This window comes from Pristiophorus japonicus, chromosome 1, assembly GCF_044704955.1.
Source record: "Pristiophorus japonicus isolate sPriJap1 chromosome 1, sPriJap1.hap1, whole genome shotgun sequence".
Lineage (NCBI taxonomy): Eukaryota > Metazoa > Chordata > Chondrichthyes > Pristiophoridae > Pristiophorus > Pristiophorus japonicus.
Window position 1 is genome coordinate 365817327 of NC_091977.1, and position 15468 is coordinate 365832794.

Below are 15468 nucleotides of genomic sequence, written 5' to 3' on the forward strand. Positions count from 1 at the left end.
TCATGGTAACTGTTGTGTATCTGTAACGCATGCACTCCCATGTTCCGCCAACACGAGCTCATCCCCTGAAGTCCCAAGGGATCCCAGCATTCCTTGGGAGCACTGTATATAAGCCGGCCCCTAAGATCTGTTCCTCACTCTGGAGTGTCTTATTAAAGACTGAGGTCACTGTTACTTTAACCTCCCTGTGTGCAGCCTCATCTGTGTTCGGAACACAATAACTGGCGACAAGAATACGAATCCAACGCAATGATGCAGCAAACTGTGGGCATCCTGGAGAAGTTGTCAGAGGGTGAGGACTGGGAAGCCTATATCGAATGGCTAGACCAGCACTTTGTAGCCAACAAGCTGGACGGAGAAGGAAGCGCTGCAAAAAGGAGAGCGGTCCTCCCCACAGTCTGCGGGGCACTGACCTACAGCCTCATGAAGAATCTTCTGGCTCCAGTGAAACCCACAGATAAGTCGTATGAGGAGCTGTGTACACTGGTTCAGGAGCATCTTAACCCAAGGGAGATCGTGCTGATGGCGAGGTACTAGTTCTACAAGTGCCAGCGATCTGAAGATCAGGAAGTGGTGAGCTACGACGCCGAATTAAGATGACTTGCAGGACAATGTGAGTTTGATGGCTATCTAGATCAAATGCTCAGAGACTTTCTTTTCTGGGCATTGGCCACGAGACCATTCTATGAAAACTTTTGACTGTAGAGACACCGACTCTCAGTAAGGCCATTGCGATAGCACAGGCGTTTATGTCCACCAGTGATAACTCCAAACAAATCTCTCAGCACACAAGTGCTAGCAATGTTCATAAATTAACTGCAACTGTGTTTGCGAGCAGAAATGTACAGGGCAGAACCCACGAGTCTGCAACTGCCAGCAGGCCTCAGGTGACCCAGATGAGTGAGAGTCCCCAACAAAGGACAAATGCAAGGCAATTCACAGCTTGTTGGCGTTGTGGAGGCTTCCATTCAGCCTATTCATGCCGCTTCAAAGGGTATCTTTGCAAGAGCTGTGGAACAATGGGGCACCTCCAACGAGCTTGCAAAGCTTTGCAAAACCTGCTAACCACCACATGGCAGAGGAAGATCGGTCCATGGTGGATCCAAGCAATTTCGAGCCTCAAAAAGAAGAGGCAGATCCTGAAGTACATGGGGTGCATACATTTTTGATGAAATGTCCACCTATAATGCTAAACATAAAAATTGAATGGCTTACCCATAGCCATGGAACAGGACACTGGCACTAGCCAATCCATCATGAGTAAAAAGATGTTTGAGAGACTGTGGTGCAACAAGGCACTCAGACCAGCCCTGAACCCCATCCACACGAAACTGAGAACGTACACCAAAGAGCTTATCACTGTACTGGGCAGCGCCATGGTCAAGGTCACCTACGAGGGCACAATGCACGAACTGTCACTCTGGATTGTCCCGGGCGATGGCCACACACTGCTTGGAAGGAACTGGCTGGGCAACATCTACTGGAACTGGGATGACATCCGAGCGCTATCACATGGCGATGAGGCCTCATGTACCCAGGTTCTCAACAAATTTCCTTCCCTTTTTGAGCAAGGTATTGGAAACTTTTCCGGGGCGAAGGTGCGGATCCACTTGGTCCCATAGGCACGATCCATTCACCACAGGGCGCGAGCGGTACCTCACATGATGAGGGAGAGAGTGGAAATCGAGCTGGACAGGCTGCAACGCGAGGGCACCATCTCCCCAGTGGAATTCAGCGAGTGGGCCAGCCCGATTGTTCCAGAACTCAAAAGTGATGGCACAGTCAGTATTTGCGGCGATTATGAAGTAACTATTAATCGTTTCTCGCGACAGGACCAATACCCGCTACCGAAGGCAGACGACCTATTTGCGACGCTGGCAGGAGGCAAGACGTTCACCAAGCTCGACCTGACTTCAGCCTACATGATGCAAGAGCTGGAGGAGTCTTCGAAGGGCCTCATAAGGGACTGTTTATCTACAACAGATGCCCATTTGGAATTCGGTCAGCTTCAATGATCTTCCAGAGAAACATGGAGAGCCTACTCAAGTCGATACCACACATGGTAGTCTTTCAGGACGAAATATTGGTCATGGTTCGGAACACTGCCGAGCACCTACAAAACCTGGAGGAGGTCCTCCTGTGACTGGATCACATAGGGCTACGGCTGAAGAAGTCGAAATGCATCTTCATGGCAACAGAAGTGGAATTTTGGGGGAGAAAGCTCACGGCGGACAGCATTCAGCCATAGAACGTCACGGAGCTGCGGTCGTTCCTGGAACTCCTCAACTATTTTGGTAACTTCCTACCGGGGTTAAGCACCATTTTAGAGCGCCTACATGTGTTATTGCGCAAAGGTGAGAACTGGGTATGGGGAAAAAAAACAAGTCATTACTTTTGAGAAAGCCAGAAACATTTTATGCTCCAACAAGCTGTTTGTATTGTATAACCCGTGTAAAAGACTTGTGCTAGCATGTGACGCATCGTCGTACGGAGTCGGGTGTGTATTACAACAAGCTAACGTTGCGGAGAAGTTGTAACCTGTCGCCTATGCTTCCAGGAGCTTGTCTAAGGCCTACAGCATGATTGAGAAAGAGGCATTAGCATGTGTGTTCGGGGTAAAGAAAATGCATCAGTACCTGTTTGGCCTCAAATTTGAGCTGGAAACCGATCACAAGCCCCTGATATCTCTGTTCTCCGAAAACAAGGAGATAAATACTAATGCCTCAGCCCGCACACAAAGGTGGGCACTCGCGCTATTACCATCTGCCACAGGCCAGGCACCGAGAACTGTGCAGATGCTCACATCGGTGGAAATGGCGCAGCCTGCAAACTTGTTGATGGTGGCGCAGCCCGCAGACTTGTTGATGGTCATGAAGCGTTTGAAAATGATAAATCACCTGTCACGGCCTGCCAGATTAGGACTTGGACCAGCCAAGATCCTCTGCTGCCCCAGTAAAAAAATGTGTACTGCATGGGAGCTGGGCCCGCATCCCCGTTGAAATGCAAGAGCTAATCAAGCCATTCCAGCGGCGAAAGGATGAGCTGTCCATTCAGGCAGACTGCCAGTTGTGGGGTAACCGCGTAATGCTACCCAAAAAGGGCAGGGAGATGTTTATCTCGGATCTCTACAGCACACACCCGGGTACAGTAATGATGAAAGCAATAGCCAGATCCCTTGTGTGGTGGCCCGGTATCGACTCTGACTTAGAGTCCTGTGTACGGCAATGCAGCATATGTGCTCAGTTGAGCAACGCGCCCAGAGAGGCACCACTAAGTTTGTGGTCCTGGCCCTCCAGACCATGGTCGAGGATCCATGTCGACTATGCCAGCTCATTTCTCGCTAAAATGTTCCTGGTGGTGATGGATGCTTTTTCAAAATGGATTGAATGTGACATAATGTCGGGAAGCACCGCCACCGCCACCATTGAAAGCCTGAGGGCCATGTTTGCCACCCACAGCCTGCCTGACATACTGGTCAGTGACAACGGGCCATGTTTCACCACTGCTAAATTTAAAGAATTCATGACCCGCAATGGGATCAAACATGTCACCTCGGCCCTGTTTCAACCAGCCTCCAATGGGCAAGCAGAGCGGGCAGTACAAACTATCAAACAGAGCCTTAAATGAGTCACAGAAGGCTCACTCCAAACCTGCCTGTCCCGAGTACTGCTCAGCTACCGCACGAGACCCCACTCACTCACAGGGATGCCCCCGGCTGAGCTACTCATGAAAAGGACACTTAAAACCAGACTCTCGCTGGTTCACCCCAACCTGCATGATCAGGTAGAGAGCAGGCGGCAGCAACAAAATGTAAACGATGGTCACGCCACTGTGTCACGGAAAATTGATCTGAATGACACTGTGTATGTGCTAAACTATGGACATGGTCCCAAGTGGATCGCGGGCACGGTGATAACTAAAGAAGAGAATAGGGTCAGCTCCACTGGACAGGCCACATCATCTGTATGTCTGACACGAGACTCCCAAAACAAATGCTCTATTTGGAGCTTTGACACAGCAAGTGTGCCCCAGGTGGGCAGACGAAACGCTTCAAGGACACCCACAAAGCCTCCTTAAAAAAGTGCAACATTCCCACCGACACCTAGGAATCCCTGGCTCAAGACCACTCAAAGTGGAGGAAAAGCATCCGGGAAAGCACTGAACACCTTGAGTTGCTTCGCCGAGAGCAAGCTGAAGCCAAATGTTGACAGTGGAAGGAGCTCGCGGCAACCCAGGCACCCCATCCACACATTCCTTCAACCATGTCTTCCCCACCTGTGACAGAGACTGCTGGACTCTCCAGTCACCTGAGAACTCATTTTTAGTGTGGAAACAAGTCATCCTCGACTCCGAGAGTGCCTAATAAGGAGAATTCCAATAAGTAATCAGAAAATTTGCCAGTTATTGGTCCAATGACAACTGGATTTGGATGTAACATTTGCTTGATGAGGGCACGTTTTACAATTTGTACTGTGTGCTCTGCTGTGCCATGTGAAGCAGAGTGATATGGTGGAAGTTTGATATGTTTCAAACTGATTCTGCTCATAAACTGTGAAAATTCTTCTGAACAAATTGCGGCCCATTATCAGACACAATTTCTTCTGGGATGCCATATGATGAAAACAATCTTTGCAAATTGTCTAGTGTTTACTTGTTATTTTCTACATTAGAACCACCTCCTCTCACTTCGAATGACTATCTTTCACTAAGAACAATTGCTTTCCTGCTAGCTCAGTAAAATCTACACGTAACCTTTGCCACACCCTGGGAGGCCATTTCCATGGCAGTAATGGTACTTATGGTGATTTCTTGCTCGCCAATTGACATATTTTGCACTGACTGATTATGTACTCTATCACTTCATCTAAACCTGGCCATCATAAGTAACTGCATGCAAAACTCTTAGTCAAGCACATTCCTAGTTGCTGGTCATGAAGATCTCCAAACCATTTGGAGTTGAACTTATTTGGAATAACCAATCTTGCTCCCCACATGATACCATTTTAATCCACTGATAATTCATTGCTATGAACAAAGTATGGATGAATATCTATCTCTGATAACTGGTTTGTCCATCCATCTGCTATGTAATCATACACCCTGGACATAACTGGGCCTATTTGGTTGCCCTACCAATCTCTTCAGCTGTGATTGGCAGCTCACAAATATATGAAACTTAGAACCTATTGGCTGTAACTTGTGATGGGGATGCCAACATGGACATAGCATCAACATTACTGTGGTCAGTTGGTCGTCTGTAAATATCATAAGTATATGCTGATAAAATCAAAGCCCATCTCTGCATTCGGACTAAAGCTAAGGTTGGAACTGGGAACTTTGCATGAAGGATTGCTGTCAGGGGCTATGGTCAGTAACTTTGGTAAACTTACAACCAAACAAGTGTTTTTGAAAGTTTGCAACCCCAAAATTAATGCCAAAGCTTCCCTTTCGATCTATGCATAATTCCGCTCACTGGCACTGAGAGTGTGTGAAGCAAAAGCAATTGGTCTCTCCTCATCACTATCTAGTACATAAGAGATCATTGCCCCAACTCCACATGGAGAGATGTCACATGCTAGTTTGATCTTCTTAGATACGTCATAGTGAACTAACATTGTACTCTCTCGAACCGGTTTATGGTTACTTATAATCACCACACAATCTTACCTTACTATCTGACTTAGGGACAACAACAATGGGTGTAGCCCAATTTCTTAGATCTACCTTAGAGATAATGTTCTTTTGAGTTCTTGTTCAGCAGTCTCCTTGAGTGTGTATGGTACGGGACGTAGCTTGTAGTAAACTGGCCTAGCATCTTTCTGTATGCTGATACTCACCTTGAATTCTTGTATCAGACTGCTTGTTTCATAGAATGCCTTCAGATACTGCTTGATGATGTCATCTTTCAATGCAAATTTAATTTCCACATGAGAAATCTAATTCAAATCCAGCTTCAGTGATCCCAACCAATTTCTACCTATCAAGGCAGGCTCTGAAACTGATCCTTGTATATCATCAGCAAGGTGATACTTCCTACAACAGGGATTTTCTCTCCTGAGTAGCCTCACAGCTCTAGCTTCGACTTCTCCAGTCAAAAAATCACACAACTTGTCACTCCGGTACTACACTCATGGATGCCCCATGGTCGATTTCCATGGGTATTCTGGTTCCTGCAATCTCTACTTGGATGACAATACTTTGTGAATCGCTGTTAGATACCTTTGTGCTCCTGATGATGTTTATCTCCAGAAACTCCTCATCCTGTTGATTCTCTTCAATGCTATATAGTGACTGGTGATTTCCACTTCTAGCATTGAAAATTGGTTTACTCTTCAGTTGGCATGTCTTCGCAAGATGCCCAGTTTTCTTGTAGCAGAAACACGCTGCCTTCACATATGGACAGCTTTGAACAATGTGTTATCCAAGGCACCGATAGCATGACTTCAATGCACTGTTACCTTGGCCAGTGGCTGAGGTCAATTGCCTTTTACTTTTAGCCTGCAGGCAATTCACCTCGGTTGTCTGATGACTGGATATGGAGCAGAATTTTCGGTAATATTGGTCGGCCATATTCATCGACATAGCTATCTGACAAGCTAAATCAAAAGTCAAGTTAGGGGTTGTCAACAACTGCCTTCATTTTTCAAACAACGCGATCACACAATGCTTGGTCCTGAAATTTTCCGAAATGACAGTGCAAAGATAGCTTTGTAAACCACAAGGTGATAGGAAGGGACAATATGTATGAATATGAAGGGGATGCAGGAGGGGTCAAAACTAAAAATTATGGTTTAAAAAAAACTAGTATTAAAACACTCTAGCTAAACGCACGCAGCATTCGAAATAAAGTAAATGAGTTGACGGCACAAATCATTACAAGTGGGTATGATTTGGTGGCCCTTACAGAAACGTGGTTGCAGGGTGGCCAAGACTGAGAATTAAACATACAGGGGTATCTGACAATTCGGAAAGATAGACAAGAAGGGAAAGGAGGTAGGATAGCTCTGTTAATAAAGGATGATATCAGGGCAGTTGTGAGAGACGATATTGGCTCCAATGAACAAAATGTTGAAACATTGTGGGTGGAGATTAGAGATAGTAAGGGGAAAAAGTCACTGGTGGGCGTAGTTTATAGGCCCCCAAATAATAACTTCACGGTGGGACGGACCATGATCAAGGGAATAACGGAGGCATGTGAAAAAGGAACGGCAGTAATCATGAGGGATTTTAACCTACATATCGATTGGTCAAATCAAATCGCACGGGGTAGCCTGGAGGAGGAATTCATAGAATGCATACGGGATTGTTTCTTAGAACAGTATATCACAGAACCTAGAAGGGAGCAAGCTATCTTACATCTGGTCCTGTGTAATGAGACATGAATAATAAACGATCTCTTAGTAAAAGGTCCTCTCGGAATGAGTGATCACAGTATGGTTGAATTTGTAATACAGATTGAGGGTGAGGAAGTACTGTCTCAAACGAGCGTACTATGCTTAAACAAAGGGGACTACAGTGGGATGAGGGCAGAGTTGGCTAAAGTAGACTGGAAACACAGACTAAACGGTGGCACAATTGAGGAACAGTGGAGGACTTTTAAGGAGCTCTTTCATAGTGCTCAACAAAAATATATTCCAGTGAAAAAGAAGGGCTGTAAGAGAAGGGATAACAGGCCGTGGATAACCAAGGAAATAAAGGAGAGTATCAAATTAAAAACCAATGCGTATAAGGTGGCCAAGGTTAGTGGGAAACGAGAAGATTGGGAAAATTTTAAACGACAGCAAAGAATGACTAAGAAAGCAATAAAGAAAGGAAAGATAGATTACGAAAGTAAACTTGCGCAAAACATAAAAACGGATAGTAAAAGCTTTTACTGATATATAAAACGGAAAAGAGTGACTAAAGTAAATGTTGGTCCCTTAGAAGATGAGAAGGGGGATTTAATAATGGGAAATGTGGAAATGGCTGAGACCTTAAACAATTATTTTGCTTCGGTCTTCAAAGTGGAAGGCCCAAAAACCATGCCAAAAATTGCTGGTCACGGGAATGTGGGAATGGAGGATCTTGAGACAATCACTATCACTAGGGGGGTAGTGCTGGACAGGCTAATGGATCTCAAGCTAGACAAGTCCCCTGCTTCTGATGAAATGCATCCCAGGGTATTAAAAGAGATGGCGGAAGTTATACCAGATGCATTCGTTGTAATCTACCAAAATTCTCTGGACTCTGGGGAGGTACCTGTGGATTGGAAAGCAGCTAATGTAACGTCTCTGTTTAAAAAAGGAGGCAGACAAAAGGCAGGTAACTGTAGGCCAGTTAGTTTAACATCTGTAGTGGGGAAAATGCTTGAAGCTATCATTAAGGAAGAAATAGCGGGACATCTAGATAGGAATAGTGCAATCAAGCAAACGCAACATGGATTCATGAAGAGGAAATCATGTTTAACTAATTTACTGGAATTCTTTGAGGCTATAACGAGCATGGTGGATAGAGGTGTACCGATGGATGTGGTGTATTTAGATTTCCAAAAGGCATTCGATAAGGTGCCACACAAAAGGTTACTGCAGAAGATAAAGGTACGCGGAGTTGGAAGAAATGTATTAGCATGGATCGAGAATTGGCTGCCGAACAGAAAGCAGAGAGTCGGGATAAATGGGTCCTTTTCGGGTTGGAAATCGGTTGTTAGTGGTGTGCCACAGGGATCGGTGCTGGGACCACAACTGTTTACAATATACATAGATGACCTGGAAGAGGGGACAGAGTGTCATGTAACAAAATTTGCAGATGGCACAAAGATTAATGGGAAAGCGAGTTCTGTAGAGTACACAGAGAGGCTGCAAAGAGATTTAGATGGGTCAAGCGAATGGGCTAAGGTTTGGCAGATGGAATACAATGTCGAAAAATATGATGTCATCCATCTTGGAAAAAAAATCAGTAAAAGGGAATATTATTTGAATGGGGAGAAATTACAACATGTCGTGGTGTAGAGGGACCTGGGGGTCCTTGTGCATGAATCCCAAAAAGTTAGTTTGCAGGTGCAGCAGGTAATCAGGAAGGTGAATGGAATGTTGGCCTTCATTGTGAGAGGGATGGAGTACAAAAGCAGGGAGGTCCTGCTGCAACTGTATAGGGTATTGGTAAGGCCGCATCTGGAGTACTGTGTGCAGTTTTGGTCACATTACTTAAGGAAGGACATACTAGCTTTGGAGGGGGTACAGAGACAATTCAGTAGGCTGATTCCGGAGATGAGAGGGTTACCTCACGATGATAGATTGAGTAGACTGGGTCTTTACTTGTTGGAGTTCAGAAGGATGAGGGGTGATCTTATAGAATCATTTAAAATAATGAAAGGGATAGACAAGATAGAGGCAGAGAGGTTGTTTCCACTGGTCAGGGAGACTGGTACTAGGGGGCACAGCCTCAAAATACGGGGGAGCCAATTTAAAACCGAGTTGAGAAGGAATTTCTTCTCCCAGAGGGCTGTGAATTTGTGGAATTCTCTGCCCAAGGAAGCAGTTGAGGCTAGTTCCTTGAATGTATTCAAATCACAGACAGATAGATTTTTAACCAATAAGGGAATTAAGGGTTATGGGGAGCTGAGTCCTCGGCCAGATCAGCCATGATCTTGTTGAATGGTGGAGCAGGCTCGAGAGACTAGATGGCCTACTCCTGTTCCTAATTCTTAAGTTCTTATGTTGTTATGTACTGTGCACCTCTTGAGGGTGTGGGGCACCAGTTTCAGGCGGCAAGTTGGAGGGGCCGGATTTGGGCTCTTGTAGGGATTGGAGTGGGAGTGACAGTTGATTCTGTCAATGGCGCAGGATCTGGGCATGTTCCCTTATTGCAGCAGCTAACTCCAACATGCCGTCCCTCATGCGCCCTGACAGTGTCTCAACGACCTGCAACATTCCCTCCCTCATGGTCAGTGACGAGGTTTGCACTACCTCTGACATTCCCTCCCTCATGGCTACTATTCCCTCACTGATGGTCCCAGATATCGTTCCCATTTCTCGTGTCATTGCTATTAATACTCCCGACAGTCTCGCTACCTCATCACTGACCCCACTGATGGTGTCCAGTAGTGATCGGGTAAGGTCAATGCTCTTCGCACTCAATGACATCATCTGAACCACATCAGTTACATCCTGCACCTCAGGAGAGTGCAGTCTAGCTCTCCCTCCCCTCCTCCCCATGGGTGTGGCTCGCACCCCACCACTGGGAACCGCAGCCTGGGACGGTGGGGCCCTGGGTGTGCTTCGCTGCACCACACCACTGGGACCCGCATCCTCGGTGATGTGAAACCATGGAATGTTCCACCAACACTCAAACCAAAGTCACAGAAGGGGCTGTCACCTCCATGAGCGGCATCTCCTCCAAATTCAGTACAATAATGGAAGCTTCATCCAGTTCCATCCCCTCCCCCTCACCCCCATGGATGGATTGGAAGATGTTCTCCTCTTCAGGCTCATCCGCGTCTGAATCTTCTTCTGCATCATCAGGGTTGGCCTCAAGTTCTGCAAAATATAACAGAACAGTCAAATGGTTAGCAGCAGAGGAGAGGGTAGGATGGGTGGCATGAGTAGGCTCACACATTGCAGGCCAGGCAGCAGGCTGATTTGAAGGGCCACTATGAATTTGCAGGACTTACCCTCTCCCTCGAGTGTGGGCCCAGTTTGTGCAGTATTGATTGTTTTTCTCCAGGCAGGACTCATCAAAGCAGCGACTCTCTCTTCCAAGGGTGTCAGTGGGTGCAGATTTGCTGGGCCTCCTCCTGTTCGAGATCTTTACCTTTTATTATGTGCCACCTTCCTCTGCAAAGATGAAAATGAAACTTTTTAGAGAAGGTGTCTTTCTGCTGGGAGAAACATATACAGCTGGTCACATTTACAATTGCAATTGCAATTCCATTGAATAAATGAAAATATTACTTACATGAACTACTTGACCAAGGTCCTGCCATTTCTTTTTACACTGGCCTCCAGATCTCGTGGTGCTCACCACTGCGCAGTAATCTTCTGCAACTTGGTTCCAGTGTTTCTTCATTTCGTTGGTCCTTTATGTGACCTCTGCTGGTGTCCAGCTCCTGCCATCTGTTCTCAATCACAATAACTAGTGCCACCACTTCTTGGTCCTTGCCCTGCATTGCATCTTGTATTGCTCCAGCTGTGATTTTCCCAATGCTCTCACACAGCACTCCTTCTCACACACACACAACTGGCTTTTCAAAAATGGCCGATTGCCAAATCTGAGCTGTACTAAGTATGCACATCCATTGGAACGACGTCAAAAACGTAACTTTTTTTTCCGCACATGCGCAGAAGGTACGGCTTTGTTTTTCGGTGCAGACAGCAGGCTCCACCCCCCGAGGTGACTGGACACGCTGCGTGGCGTCAAATTCGAATTATACATCAGGCAAACTTTGGCAAATTATTTGTGGTGTATTTCTGGCCTAGAAAAACGGCCGTAACTCTGGCAATATGCCAGAAAACAGACTTGAGGAAAATTGAGCCCTATGTAACGAGAAACATTTTAGCAAGTTTCCAGGGCAAAGGAGACTGAGCTAGAGGGAAATGAGAAACAAAAATGAGTCGAGAAGGATACAGCTAAATAATAGGGTTGTGGGAGTTTAGGAAGGAGCCAAGATGGAGTAATATGGGGGGAGTCCATAGGGTAGTGACATGGTAAATGACAGAACAGAGAAAAGAAACAAGGACTAAACCAGAGTTGGATAATTGAGGGTGCAAGTATGGCCTGCTCGTTGCACTGCCTGCACCTGGGTCCACTCATACCTGTCAGGAACAATGGGGGTCATTTGATAATGATAATGATAAGGATGTCCAGTGATAATGATGTCCAGTATTTTCTGATTCAACAGCAAGGCACAAAAAGATCACTGTAAGGGTAGATTGGTTTTCACTGTGCAGATCGGGAAGTCCCCCCCACCCCCCAGTCTTTTACCACTGCTTGCCTAAGCTGGTGGCCATGGCAAAGGGGCAGATTCATGTAGTTCCAAAAAGTAGGTTGGCATTATTCAAAAAGTTGAGATGCCAGCATTTATCCATTGACTATTACAAACACTTGTCTGTTCCCCATCCAGTGGGGTTCTGCAGGGCTCAGTGCTGGGTCCCTTGTTTTTTGTGGTATATATCAATGACTTGGACTTGAAAGTTGGGAGTATGATTTAAAAGTTTGCAGATGACACTAAGGGCCCAAGTTTCGGGCCGCGCCTAGAATGGCGCAGCCCCAACCTGGATGCCCGTTTTTCGCGCCACAAAGTGCGCCTAAAAAAAACTTCCAGATTCTCCGGCTCCCTGCAGGTCCTCTTGGGCCGGGCGTGGCGCAGAACGAGCTGTAGGGGGCAGAGCTAGGTCCCTGCGCTGAAAACAGTGCCGGGATCTCTGCACATGCGCGCTACAGTGGGCGCGCATGTGCAGTAGCTCCAAGCGCCCAAAACTGTGTGGGAGGGGCCCGAAGCACGCAGCCCCTAGCCCTGGCCGAATAGCCTCACTGGGGCTGCATGCATATGGCTGCCTCCCACGCCTAGCTCCTGCTTCCTCCTGACCCGACTCAACTCCCGCTTCCCCCTCCCCCCCGCCCCCGACACGAACTGACCCGCTCTCCCTCCCTCCCCCCCTCCGACCCGAACCAATCCGATCTCCATCCTCCCCCCCCCCCCCGACGCGACCCGTGCTCCCGACCGCCCCCCCCGGACTTGACCCGACCCGACCCGCGCTCCCGACCCGTGCTCCCCCCGACCCGACCCGCGCTCCCGACCACGGACCCCGGACCCAACCCGACCCAACGCCACCTACCTGTAAATCTGGTGCTGGGGACGGGCCCTGCACGAAATCTTGGACCCGGCCGGGCTCGGCCGGTTCAGCCTGCCCCCCCTTCTCCTTTCCCCTCTTTCTCCTTTCCCCCGCTTTCCCCTTCCCCTCTCCCCCCTTCTCCTCCCCCCTTCCCCTCCCCCCTTCCCCTTCTCCTCCTCCCCCCTTCTCCTCCTCCCCCCCTTCTCTCCCCCCTTCTCTTCCCCCCTCCCCCTTCTCCACATCCCTCCCCCTCCTCTCCTTCCCTCCCTCCCCCTCTCCCTCCCCTCCCCTGCCCCCTCTCTCTCCCTCTACCCCCCTTCTCCCCCTCCCCTCGCTGTCAGAAACATAGACACTGACAGACAGAGTGTGAGAGACACACACAGACAGACAGACAGACAGAGAGATAGAGACACTGACAGAGACACACTGGGGGGGGGGGGGCATCCCAGCACGCTGTTGGAGGGCTCCCGGTGCTGCAGTCAGTGAGTAGAAAATGTTTTATTTATTGATTTAAAAAAAAATATTGCTTATTAATTTTTTTTGATTGATTTATTGGTTGATTTATTGATCATTTATTATTGATGATGGCTCTTTATTTGTAAAACTGAAGTGTTTAATGTTTGTAAACTTCCCTTCAAACCCCACCCCCCCACCCCCATTCCCTACGCCTGATTTGTAAACTGTGCCTGATTTTCCAAAGTGTAGACAAGGTTTTTTCGAGCGTACAAAAATCTTCACTTACTCCATTCTAAGTTAGTTTGGAGTAAGTTTTCATTGCTGAAACTTTGAAAACAGGCGTAAGTGGCCGGACACGCCCCCTTTTGAAAAAGAAATTCTGTTCCAAAATGAAACTGTTCTAACTGACTAGAAGTGGAGCAAACTAAATGCCGAGAATTTGAATTTCTAAGATACTCTGTTCTACACTAGTTGCTCCAAAAAATCTGGAGCAACTGAGGCCGAAACTTGGGCCCATAAATAGGCTGTGTAGTTGATAATGAATAATAAAGCTGCAGACTGCAGGAAGATATCAATGTACTGATCAGGTGGGCAGAACAGTGGCAAATGGAATTCAATCTGGATAATTGTGAGGTAATGCATTTGGGGAGGTCTAACAAGGCAAGGGAATACACATTAAATGGTATGACACTGAAAAGTGTAGAAGAACAAAGAGACCTTGGAGTGCAGATCTACAGATCCCTAAAGGTAGCAGGCCAGGTAGATAAGGTGGTAAAGAAGGCATACGGAATGCTTCCCTTTATTCGTCGAGGCATGGAATACAAGAGCAAGGAGGTTATGCTTGAACTGTATAAAACACTGGTTATGCCACAGCTGGAGTACTGTGTGCAGTTCTGGTCACCACATTACAGGAAAGATGTTATTGCACTGGAAAGGAAGCAAAGGAGATTTACAAGAATATTGCCTGGGCTGGAGAATTTTGGCTATGAGGAAAGATTGGAGATGCTGGATTGTTTTCTTTAGAGCAGAGGAGGCTGAAGGGGAGGCCTGATTGAGGTACAGGTGTGAAGTCCGAAATCCGGAAACCTCGGGACCGAGGCTGTTCCGGATTCCGGATATGTCCGGATTTCGGAACGTCTTTGCCTGGGCTGAGGGAGGTAGGTAAGGTAGGGGAGGAGGGTTTGGTTGGGCCGCCGGAGGTCGAGGTGCGGGAGGTCGGACCGAGGCCGCGGGAGGTTGGTCGGGCCGAGGTCCGTGGGGTGTGTCGGTCGGACTGAGGCCGAGGGATGGAGGTTGGGCTGAGGCCGGGGTGGGGTGGGTGTTAGTTGGTTTGAGGCCGGGGGGAGGTCGGTCGGACCGCAGGATGTTGGGGGAGGTCGGCCGGAGGTCGGGGCGGCTGGAGGTCAGGCTGGAGGGAGGTCGCGAGAGGCCTGCCCTATGCCAGAGAGAGGTCAGGGGAGGTCGGGCCCAGGCAGGGGGAGGTCGGGCCAAGGCAGGGGGAGGTCGGGCCAAGGCGGGGGGAGGTTGGGCCAAGGCAGGGGTAGGTCGGGCCAAGGCAGGGGGAGGCCGGGTGGCCGGAGGTTGATGGGGGGGGTCGGGCCGGATGCCGGGGGAGGTTGGGCAGCCGGAGGTCGGGCTGCAGCCAGACGAGCTCGGGCGGCCGAGGTGGAGGAGTCCAGATTTCGAAACATATTCCGGTTTCTGGATGACCCCACCACGGATCGGCCGGTGTTCAGATTACGGAACATTCTGGATTCTGGAACACAGGATTTTGGACGTCGCATCTGTATACAAAATTATGAGGTGCCTGGATAGAGTGGATTGAAAGGACATGTTTCCCTTAGCAGATGGGTCAACAACCAGGGGATATAGATTTAAAGTAATTGGAGGAGCTATATACAAGATATGAGGAGAAATTTCTTTACCCAGAGTGCGGCGAGAGTCTGGAACTGACTGTCTGAAAGGGTGGTAGAGGCAGAAAGCCTCACCACATTGGATGTGCACTTAAAGTGCCGTAAGCTACAAGATTACGGACCAAGAGCTGGAAAGTGGGATTAGGTTGGATAGCTCTTGGTCGGCTGGCACGGACACGATGGGCCGAAATGGTCTCCTTCCATAATGTAAATTTTTATGATTCTAGCTATGATGCTATGAAAATCCATTTCCCACACAGCCAACATTGTCTCTTTCTTTTTATCTTCTC